Source organism: Galleria mellonella, unplaced genomic scaffold, assembly GCF_026898425.1.
Source record: "Galleria mellonella isolate WM207_F2 unplaced genomic scaffold, CSIRO_AGI_GalMel_v1 utg99, whole genome shotgun sequence".
Taxonomy (NCBI): Eukaryota; Metazoa; Arthropoda; class Insecta; order Lepidoptera; family Pyralidae; genus Galleria; species Galleria mellonella.
Genome location: NW_026442184.1, coordinates 3,870,145 through 3,882,881, shown reverse-complemented (window position 1 = coordinate 3,882,881; position 12,737 = coordinate 3,870,145). Strand labels below are relative to the sequence as shown.

The 12,737-nt window shown below is 30.7% G+C and overlaps 1 long non-coding RNA gene across 1 annotated transcript in view; it reads right to left on the bottom strand.

Annotated features, from left to right (window-relative positions):
• LOC116413447 (uncharacterized) overlaps positions 1–12,737 on the bottom strand; it is a 52,783-nt gene that overhangs the window by 27,799 nt on the left and 12,247 nt on the right. Inside the window, exon 2 of the long non-coding RNA XR_004224113.2 lies at positions 817–864. This is a non-coding gene — a long non-coding RNA (uncharacterized LOC116413447). The remainder of the gene's footprint in view (positions 1–816; positions 865–12,737) is intronic.

Below are 12,737 nucleotides of genomic sequence, written 5' to 3'. Positions count from 1 at the left end.
AAAATCTGTGGGCCCCGTTGGTAATACGTTGAAGACACGAGAGTCTAGACCGCGACCGTTTGGGATCCATTTAATTTTGGCCTTGATTTGACTAACATACTCAAAGGAAATACGTAGCTTCGATTCAGGCCGGCCGCGCTGGGATTCGAACCTACAGCATGTGAGCGTCAAAAGCAGACATCATACCGTTAGACCAAGAACAATATGTACTTTCACGTGAAATAATCTATATTATAACTTATGTACGTGTAAGTAATGATTTTTTTTAAATATAGAGATATTACAATTTAAGTCTCTTGATTAGTGTTAAAATAGTCACTTGGCATTACTGCACTAAATTGGATGCGATTCTTACAGTTATAGTTAAAATACAATTTTACTATATAAGTAACATTGTTTGTATTCATGTCATGGAATATGAAATTAACATTAATTCCTGACTTATACAATAAATGGTTTTTTTTTTACAACTTAGAATGGCAAGCAAGCTGACGGCCCACCTGATGGAAAGTGGTAACCGTCGCCTATAGACATGAGCAGTACCATGGACATAACAGAGTATACTGTTTCGCCCATGATACCCCCATGCGTTACCATTCCTGAGGACTCAGGTGTTTTCCTCTGTACCCAGTAAATTCACGCCATATCCCACCCTTCAAACCGAAACACAGCTAGTTAAATTTATAAACACAAAGTTAAATATGAAATATAAATAATCGTTATAACTAAGTTATAAGATTTTAATAATGTGTTTATTTGTAATTTTCCTTAAAATCTAAATTTGTAACTGAACTGAAATAAATTACATTAATTTACCTTAAATGATAGGTATAGGTAGGGAATTATTAACATCCATCGTTATATCTGAAACAATAAAACAGTTGAATTTAGTACAATGACGTACATACAAACTAATATTCTTTAAATACACAAAAAACTTTATCCGACAAAACATTTATCGTGGCAATAAAAAAAAAAATGTTTTTTGGCCGCGATTGCTTCTGATCACGTGTTCACGGTTGTTTAAACAATTTACAACAAAAAGTGCAACCATAGACAAAACTAAACAGGATAAAAAGTGATACAGACAAAAAATAAAGTGCATTTCAAATTTAGAACGATACATTTTTAACTTTTAAAATTAAAAGTTTTAACGTTTTCAAATGACATACATCGATATCGTGACTGAACCACTTTAAAACTGTAATAGTTATTAGTTACGTCTTCTTGTTAGTAAATTTGAAAATAAGGTGGCTTAAATTCAATTATATTTTTCTGTTTTATTATATTATATTATACATTTTTTATATTGAAAAGGTCTTAGTGCAATTTTTAAGATATTCTCACATTAATTTAGTCATAATGATAAACTATTTTTTTATTAAAAAAAATCTACTTATATATATTATCTACATGATATTTTAATAGCATTTCTCAATTACTCATTGTAAAGGGTATTTTTTTTCTAATTTATTAAAATGCCAATTAAAAAAATATTGAACGTCATAATTGAAAACAAACCTAAAAATATTTTAATAAAAAAATCATAACTTTACCCATATATCGGAGAATCGAAAACATTATCACTACAGGCAAAGGAAAAAAACACATACAGCTATAAATAAAGAACACCTTCCACAGCGAAATGTACAATCCGACTATGATTTATCAAAGTATTTATCACGCGAAGGTGTCAACAAATCACATTTGGCCATTCATCTATGTCTGACTGGGCTTATCGCGAAGATATCTAGATGTAGAGGCCCATACATTTATTTATTTATGCATGAAATTTGCATATACTCTTCAAGGGTTAAGCCGTGGGGTAATGCGTAGAGTTGTATAGTCTATGGCATGTTTATAGAACGAAAATAATATTTTTATAGTCAGACAACTGCCAATGTTGTTATTTTTTTTAACGCAAAAGAACAGTTATGCCCTGTGGGCTATTGGTTTAAGCTGGCGAGGTACCAGTGAAAGATAGGTGAGAATGAAATTAAGTCAGTTGGCCTACTGTGAATAAATCATCAGAAATTAATCGGATAATGTTTTTATCTATCTATACTTATGAAATCGTTTGTTATGCCTTACTATTAACACACAGATAAAACTATAAGTCTAGTAAGCCAAAATTAGGAATCCTCTAAGAGAATTATTGAAAATCTCTACTTAGCATGCAGAGCTGCGGGCAACAGCTAGTTATGTGTATACTGCGTAATATCTATGCTAAGCTTTTTATTGTCTACTGAATTATTTATAATAATCTTATAAATAGTATATGTTTACTATTCTAATAACAATAATGGGTCATTAAATAATTGATGTAGATAATTCAATAACGGCGAACTAAACTCAGTTTGTTATCAGTCTTCAAACACAGAATGTTTTAAAAGGTAACTAATAGAATATATTTTATCTATTAAAAGGTTAAGTTCATTAGATTTTTTTTTCAAAGTTGGTATATTTGCTGTCATTTTCAATAGTATTATTTCTTTTTCTGTGTTTCCTTTACTTGTAATAAGTGGCTGTGCGAATTTAATTAGCAGATAAAATATTTAAATGCACAATTGTCATATTAGTTGCTAAAATTGTATATTTGGCTTATATAAATAAATAAAAAACTACCTACACATCAGTAAAAAAATCGAATTGAAACCAAAATTAACGCTTGGATTGGGGGAAAAGGAGTGTTAGCAAATAACTTGGGTCTAACAGACCCATTACAAGCCATATACCCTATCAGGTCACCTCCATGTGGTTCACCCTAGAAACCGCCATGACCAGCTTTTATCCTCGCCTATTATTCTTCGTATATCGATAGTACAAGCGAGATTACCGTTTCATTTTCAACCGTTAAAAAATGCTTATGCTTATTTTGTAAAACAAAATTTGTCACCCTTTAATTATTTAAAAACAACAACGATAAATTAATATACTGCTTAAGAGAACGGACATCAATGACACTTCTTTCAAAATCCAATGATTGATTTATTACCATATACGATAATAAAATGTTTCTATTGATTATCGAATGTGTTGCCATGCAATTATTACGTTTAAAGTAAACAACAAAGAATGTCAAAGGTATTAGCGCTCATTATTATTAGCGCTCATATTCATTTATTATTCAAAAATTAAAAACATGAGTAAGCCGAGAGAGTGATTATTCACAAATTAAAAACATGAGTAAGCCGAGAGCGTTATAAGAGGCGACTAAGGAAGGGCGAGGGATGGGCAGCAGCGTCCTTCTTAAAACGTTTGTAAAAGCCTAACTGCGGTTGTCTATTACCAACTACTGGCAAAACCTTATAGGGAAGGCTTATGTTCAGCAGTAAAAAACTAAGGTAAATAGTTAAAATATTATTATTAAATTTTATTATTTTTTAGGGTAACCGCAGAGGTTAACACATAGAGTTGTAGACATTCTATGACATGTTTATATTTTAGGTGATAACAATATTTGTATAGTAGCAGACATAACAGCTAGTGTTGACTGTGTGATAGACGTACTAAACTATTTGTGATAAGGTTATATTCATTGTTCTGATGACAATAATAAGACAATTAACACTTGGAATTAATGGTTTAGCAACGTTGTACTTTTCTATATACAATTTGAAAATTGCAGAGTTGAACCTCTGCACTTTTCAAATACCATCAGAATATAAAAAATCTGGTAACGTGTGCAAATTATGTCCCTTATAATCTATTAGATATTTATATATTACAAGGGTATTGCTAGCAATGAGTCAGTTAGACTCCATTACTAACAATCCCTTTCCCTCCACGTTACAAGGGTTAGGTTATTGGAGTAATACGTACAATGGTATGTTGTAGATAATCTATGATACAAAAGATAAGAATATTCTAGTACTGTGATTAATATTATTAATAAACCGTGATAACGTTAAATATTTAACCGGTTATCATAAAGTAATTCCTATTATTTTAAATAACAATGAGTCAATCCATAATATGATTGAGGTTTACTGCATTAAATTCTTTTATAAAGTTGCATTTTTCAATATACAATTTGCAAAGTGCAGAGTTGACGTTTTACAAAATATTATCAGAGGATAAAAAATCTGACGATAAATTGTAAATTATGTGCCTTATGATCTATTAAATATTAATTTATACATTTCAAGGGTTAAGCAGTTGGAGCAATGTATACAATAGTAGGTCGTAGACAGTCTATGACACTAATGATAACAATATTTATATAGGAGCCAGACATAACAGTTAGTGTAGCGATTATAAACTGTAATAATGTTAAAAACTTAGCTGGTTATTATAAGTTATAATAGTTATTCTTATTATTGTAATAACCGTATTAAACTAGTTGGGTTTTTTATGCTTAGAATGGCAAACAAGCTGACGGCCCATCTGACGGAAAGTGGTATATGCTACCTGCAGATATGAACAGTACCATAGACATAACAGATTATACTGTTTTGCCCATTCATAAACTGATTCATGCATTCCCATTCCTGAGGAGTAAGGTGTTATGCTTTTTTTGTATCCTGTAAATTCACTGCCATATCCCATTCTTCAAACCGAAACACAGCCTAACACAACTGCTTCACAGTAGAAACACGAATGGGATCCAAGCAAACGACATTTGTCTGTGACAAACTTGACTTTTAAAGACTTTTTGTTATATTTTTTAATATGCAATTTACACAGTGATATTCTGCACTTTGCAATTCTGATCTGAAAATAAAAGATGTTATACTTGCAAAGAGGCCACTAGCTAAAAGCATAGTCGTAAATAGTCTATGGCATGTTTATAGACGATAATAATATTTATACAGCAGTCAGACATACCAGCTAGTCCTGATTATAGACTGTGTAATGAGTTGGATATATCTTATGTAGGAGATAATAAATATTATCAAAATATCATTATCGTAAGTCTATAATTATAATGAATATAACGGATGATAGTCAACACTTTGTACTTTCTATTATTCGTATTTTGAAGGTGATTAAAAATAATAAAATTTCTAAATTAACAATAGATTCTAACGAGTATTATATATATACGAGATTGTCATTTGGGTTTTATTTTGACCATTTTGACGTAAAAATATTGATGGGCATTCAAAATATGAATTGAATAATTTAAGATTGATTCTACAAAAAAAAAAAAATTAGTTTATTAATTAGTAGCCAAATTAATTATTTTTTTTAAAAATTAACAACAAAACCGATTTTGATAACATTTCTATGGGACCAGTCTGGAAGTATATCTTTTTATTTAGTCTGTAAGTATATACTTGTAATTAGGGCTAATAGCCCCATTGCTAGCAATATAGCCTCTCAGATCGACCTCCACGCGGTTCTCCCTAGAAACCATCATGGTTAATTTTTGTCAAATTTTTCATGGTGGGCCGACTGGCCTGCATTCATTCTCACCTATCATCTTCCACTGGTGCCCCGCCGGTGTTTACCGTTAGCGCGGGCGGGGTTACCATTCCATTATCACCCATTTAAAAAATACTAAGATGACATCATATAATCAATGCCGAGAATATAAATTGTGTGTCATTCCTAACTATCCATTAATAGAAATACCGTTAAACTTTAATTAATGTTAAGGATTTTGATAGGTTTCCGTCTGCCCATTTAAATAATGTAGTCAGTAACAAAGAAATGAACGTAGATGTAGCGTAAACCTAATTACCTAAATCCTTACTAATATTATAAATGTGAAAGTGAGTTTGTTTGTTTATTACCTTATAGTGCTCTAACGGCTTAACCAATTACTATGCATTTGGTATAAACGTATCTACTATATGGAATGGAGAAAGACATAGGCTATTTTTTACCTCGGTCAGTAAATGTTTCGGTCATGCAGACGAAGTCACGGGTAAAATTATTATCGGCGGGTATTAAGTGAATTGTGTTCCTGAATTCATACAACAACGCAACCTTGTATTTTAGTTAAAATACATGTATCACATTTCTAAGCCCGAGTTCGTAGAACGAAACGCAATAGGGCATATTTAAAAAAAGTAACGTAAAAGTCGTAAGATGATATTATTTTAACACAATTAGCCTTTGTGAATTAATGACAAAAAAAAAGACAAAGTTGACTTAGGGTCACAGGGCATTAAACATGTTTCTGTAAGATGTAACAATAACCTATTCACTGTAACGGGAGTATAAACGTTTTTTACAATCATAAATAATAATATGATTCATATAAATTATCATTCACTTTACATTAAAAAAAAAATGTCAAAATGCTTAAATATCGATTAATTTTTCTCTACTTCAGTATTGCATAAAGTGCAATCAATAAAAATTTCACAAAAGAGACAATTCCATTGAAGTTGAACGCGGCCAAATTAAAGCGTTATAAAAACCGCACTTTTTTTTTTAATAACACTCAAGGAGCAATCCACAAGAATGAGAAATAAAATAACAATAGCAAAGTTTACACGTCGGTGTTTAAAAAAGTGTAAAAGTACACTTAACGTAATGTACTCCATTGTATACGTGTGGGCTATGGGTTTCTATTCTATTGTGTTATTTAAAAAGACAGTAATGAATTGCTTGTTACTTTAAGTCAAACATGTTTTGACAAGGAGCGACTGATGTGCCGCGAAAGTTTAAAAAAGTTATTAGAAAAATAAACCTTAAAAACGCTTAACAGAGAATTGTAAGTTGCTTAACGAACTTTACTTTGTCTAATAACAATATGAGTAAATTAAGGAATACGTTTATTTTAGGAAAACAAACCCATTTTAATTTTACTATTGTAATCCATTTAAGAAATCTTTGTCACATTAGAATACGCTTCCGGAAGACAACACTATATCTACATTTTTTGGTGAGACGGACACCTGTCTCTGTACTAGACATAATTATGCCATAACTATATGATACTTAAATTCATTAGTATAATAAAAGAATTGTAATAAGGTATAAATTTAATAAAATATATTTTCTTTCTTTCTAATTGTAAATTTGCCACTTTACAATAATAATGCCGTATCTAAAATTAAATGGTGTAATAAAAGAAATGCAATAATGTATTAGTTGAATAAAAATATATTCTTACTTTCAAAATGTAACTTTGAAAGTACAGTCCAATAAAGATGCTATCAAATTATGAACCGTTGTGCAATGAACCAAAGATCTTTGAACAAAAAACCATCACAGTTATCAAATGTTAATCACATACGAAACGTGACTGTCTTCAAGGCGAAGTTCATTATGACGATGATGCAAGAAATAAGCCCTTTTTCGATTTAATTAAAAATCCACTTGTGTTGTAACTATGGACAGAACAATAATGGAGTGTTCGAATGAGAAAAAGGTCAAAAAACATCTAAAATCATTTGTAATTGTCATATAGCGCCCTTGGCTCCGCATAGAGGACGATTCACAGCAATAAATAATAATTTACAATGCACTCGAGAAGTCGAATATCTTTGTTTAATTACCTGTCAAAAGCTGACATCTAACCTTTTATAAGTAGGCGAATATTTTTTTTTTTAACTGTCTATTGATTGACCTTTTCGTATGTGGGGTGTTTCTTATTTTTATTTCATAAATGTTCAAGCGTATTTTTATTTACAGTTGAATATTGTAATTCATTTTTTGAATTTACCATGTGGTCGCGGCATAAAAATGCCACCCCTTCCTTTTCAATGGGTGTCATAAGAGGTGATTAAGGGAGGGCGAGGAATGGGCAGCAGTATCTCTCTTAAAACATCTCTAAAGCTTAAATGCGGTTCCAATTCACCCGTCAAGCGTGGCAACTACTGGCAAAACCTCCCAAGGGAAGACAAATATTCAGCAGTGGATAGTTAAAGGCTGATATGATGACGATGATTGCAATTTCGTAGTTTTTCAATTTCAAATTGAATTCTATCAGAAGTTTATTATTACGTACGAGTATACTGTGCCCACATCTGCGCAAAGTACATATAAACTAGTTCGTTGACTTTTAATTAGGGCAAAACATTGTGATGTTTCAAACAAAAGAAGCAATGTCATTTGAGAACACCAAAAAAGCCTGCGTGACGTTCGAGAGGTGACCTTGGCAGTAGGTATTTAGTAAAATTGTTATTGAACCGCTGTGTTTTGTTTTTTTCCATTACCGGTATTTGATTAATTTGATGGGCATAGTTTTATTTGAAATAAGAACCGAATGATCCTGGCTGGCAATAAAATATTTTATATTGTGATTATTAAAGCTTAACTACTTTTTTATACTATATATAAAAGTGATAACCGCAAAACATAAAACGAGAAAGCCAAACTGAATTGGAGAAGTTTATTAAAAACAAGAACCAGAGAGACAACAAGCAAATTAATAAATTGAATTTGAAAATTCAGTGGTTACAATATTTTTTAGAAATTTAATCTGCTTGCCTGTAAGTTTATTCCAGCATCATGCAAATACTGCTGCACGTAATTGGATGCGGTTTACACAGATGTATTTTTGAAGACCCAATTTAAAATCTGGTGTATGTTTTATCTTGATACGTTATCTAGGAGAGGTCACTGTCATTGATTTTCCTACTTCTGAAATCAAATCCATACATACGATGTAACGGGGTAAAAAGCTACTACACTAATGAAAAAGTAGGTATCGATAAATTCGTTCGCTAATTGTCTAGTTAGGCAGTGGCGGACTAATGGAAGCAAGGGGGAGGCGCCCTGGGGGACCTCCAAATACCTCCATATTCCTCATCATTGTATGTATGTTTATTTAAGTCTAATTTAAATTTTACTTGTAAGATTTTAATTAAATAAACACAAACACTTATAAATACAAATGTAAAATGAATGAAAAGCTTGTAAAATTAAAACAACTGCTTAAATTGGGGCCTCATTCGACTATGCCGTCCCGGGCCTCTGGCGGGCTTAGTACGTCACTGTAATAGGCAAAACGAATCATCGTTGACAAACTTCAACTATGATTTGTTATTTTTTTTTATATATTTCATTCTCTATAGCTTCGTACATTAATAATAGCCACTAAATTAATGATATGCACAGCACAGTAATTACTTAGCGTAACCTACGTGTCGCTTCGTTCTATTCTCGGTTGTGATTGTGACTGAACACTGAATGAGTCATAGTACTACTGTAGCACGTTAACTTGTTATTGTACTAGTCTTTATATTATGTCCGTATATATATATATATATATATATATATATCGTGACAAAGTCAAGAATTAATTACGAAAGTTTCCAAGGGGGACCGCGTGGAGGTCGACCTGATAGGGTATATTATCAGGTCGACACAGGTTGCTAGCAATAGCGAAAAATATCTCTTCCATGCACAAATTCATACGTATTTCAACAGGCAAATTTTTTAAATTTATTATTTTGGCATCTATTTATCTATCTATATTTACTAACACAAAAAATATATGCAAAATGTAAAAGATGGCCTATTAAAAATGATACAAATTTATACTTAGACAATGATTGTTAAAAAATCACATAAAACAATCATTGAAATTTTATACACAGGAAACATAGAGACATCTCTTTTTAATTACGGCTTTGGCGCCTTATTCATTATTCTTTTAATCTATATTAAAGTTGGATAAATAAATATTAAGGCAAATGAGATAATAAAATTCATTAATTACTTATAAAAAATTATAAATGTTATTTTTCTCGGACAAATTATTCTACAAATTATGTAATATTTGAGTATAATGAACGCATATGTATTTCATTATTTAACAAAACCGTTACCCATATATACCTACATATGTATAGCCTGTGAATTTATTAACATGCGAGCATACTTGCTCAAGCAGTATCTTGATTATAATGTGATTAAACGTCTCTTTTAACGGGATAAAAACAACTTTAAATATATAGGAGTAACGTTCTTTTTAACATATCGACTTCTAATCACAGACCATAAATGTCACTTTATGTATATAATTACTCGCACTTTAAACCACCCATATATAGTGCAATTTTCTTAAAGTGTGCGAAACTACATACATAATAAGGGTCATTATGTGTATTGATGATATTGGATTTTGAATTGGCGATTTTTATTATAAATAATGATGTCGGAATGCTGTCAAACAAGATTTGTAATTGTTTAATTAAAAAAAAAATCTGTTGAACACATAGTTACCATAATTGTTTATTTAAAAAATAGGTATTTTCTGCCTAAGCTGCATTATGATTTCCGTGTGATCCCGGCATAGAGTAGGCCACCCCCTTCCTTTCCAGTGGGCGTCGTAAGAGGCGACTAAGGGAGGACGAAGAATGGGCAGCAGTGCCCCTTTTAAAATATCTCTAAAGATTAATTGCGGTTCCCAATCTGTCTGCCAATTATAGCAACTACTGGTAAAACTTATGTTCAGTAGTGGACAGTAAAAGGTTGTATGACGATGATAATGTTTCATTAAAAAATGTTTAAAGGACTCTAAAAAGGATGGTCTAAGTCCGCTTGTATTTTTTGTCTATAGAAATTTTGATAATTATTTTTGCAATCCTATTATGTTTTACTACTACATGGGATCACATAAAAAAATTGTATGATTGATATTGAGTCTTTATTTTAGTCAGGTAGATCCATGACCTACTTTAACATCAGGTGGACCGTGGTAGTTTTTTTGGCGTTTTATTATAAAAATATATATATATATACACGTGTCTTATTACATATTTTCAATTCATGTTTTTTTCACATAATATTTTAAACCAGTTTAATATACCACCTCAGGTTGTTGCTAGCAAATTGCCCTGTTCAGTAGGCTTGTAACTACCACCCGCATAAACTAATGTCAGACTACTGTCCATAATAACCTTATTGGCCTCACAGACCGATATTTTGTGGTCATTTGGAGCCGTTGAGTAGTCTAGCGTTGGTGAATTTATTATAGCGCTCGGTACTTTAGCTAGATTCAGTTCTAGTTCGACCCTTGATAGTTGTCAATTAATATTATACTTATTGAAATATACAGTTGTCAATTAGCCTCATCAAAGATACAAATATGTTGACAATCAATATATATTTATAATAAAATGTAAAACTTCCTACATACCAATTTTGACTACTAAGTCATTTTCCGGCAATTTAAAAAATTATTGACTTCAATAGATGAAATGAGTTTATTAGATATTGAAAATTTTTATGAATAAAGGTTTTAGCAACGCCATTATTGACAATATTTTTTGTCAATCAATTAATAATAATTAATTATTATTTTCGTAATTACTATAATATTAATTAATGTATATAATAATATCAATTCAACTAATAAATTTATTTCCATACATCTAATATAAGTCGTTTATAATTACGTCATCATCATGATTATCATTTCAGCCATTATCTGTCCATTGCTGAACATAGACTTTCCCCATAGACTGCCATAAGGAATGGTCCTAAGCCACCTGCATCTACCGACTACCTGCAATACATTTGAGGTCGTCATACCATCTAGTTGGGGGTCTTCCTACCCTGCGTTTGCTCGTACGGGATCGCCCCTCAGGAACCTTTCTTTTTGTAATTACGTAGTAATAGTAAAATCCAATTATTTAATTATTATACCATACTGAATATGAAATTCATTAAATTCTTTTGTAAATTAATTAAAAAAAAGCGATTGAAACTAAAATTAAACTGTTAGTTCTTTCTGTTACTCACATAAGTAAAGATTTAAATATTTTAAATAAAAATTAACTAAAAAATAAAATTAAATATTCATTTTAAAACTAACCAGATTTAAATCTTTGAGACATCTAAGTAGAAATGTAACTCAGTATGACTGTTTCTGACTGAATTAATGACTCAGTTTGGATTAAAACTTATAGACAGTATAAAATTTTAAATCTAACAACAAATTAAAGAACCTACTTGGCAAAATAAAAAAAAGTACTTTCCAAGATCCTATAAATATAAAATTGAAAGCTATTTCAAGTAAATACGTCAATAAAAAATATAATTGTGCGTTTTAATGAAAAAAAACGTGGAATGGTCAAAACTACTTGTGTATGTATAAATAAACATGTCACTGCATGTGAAATTGACATGTTTACTCGTAAATTGCGGACAGCAAATGCACGTCAAAGTAACCACCTTATATGGTTAAAATTAAGTAAAATTTGCAACATCTTTATTTTATTTACCTTTTAGTGATATGACTTCACCGCGATAATTGGCTCTTTACATACGAATATGCACAGAGGAAGATGTAATAAGTGTTTTGTCAGCTCTTATTGGTTTTAAGTTTGTTTTTTTTTTAATTATTACATTTTAATTTAATAAAGCAATTATCTGTATTTTGTCTTCAATCGACTTCAAAAGGAACTACTTAATTCGTGTTTCTTTTTTATGTTTGTTACCTCAGAACTTCGTCAGTTCTAAATAGATTTTTTTTTCCCCTTGTTATCTGCAATCGTTTCCATAAACAGATTTGTGAAAAATTTTGAGAAGCAGTCCACTGACAGCTCTCTCAGAATGATTTTGTAGAGCTAAATAGATTTGGAAAAATTCTTTTTTTATCTGAAAGGATATAGTTACAGATTTCTATAGGAGAAATGTTATAGAAATCGATTCAATAGTTAAGGTATTAGATCAAAATAACAGATTTTGTCACAGTTGAAGTCAGTTTTTTTTGAGGCCTAATTATTTACTTATTATATTATTTATTTTATTTATTCACGTAGGCAAAGCCATCGATTATAGCCAATTATTTATTACCACTACACCACAGAGTAATATTTATTTATTAA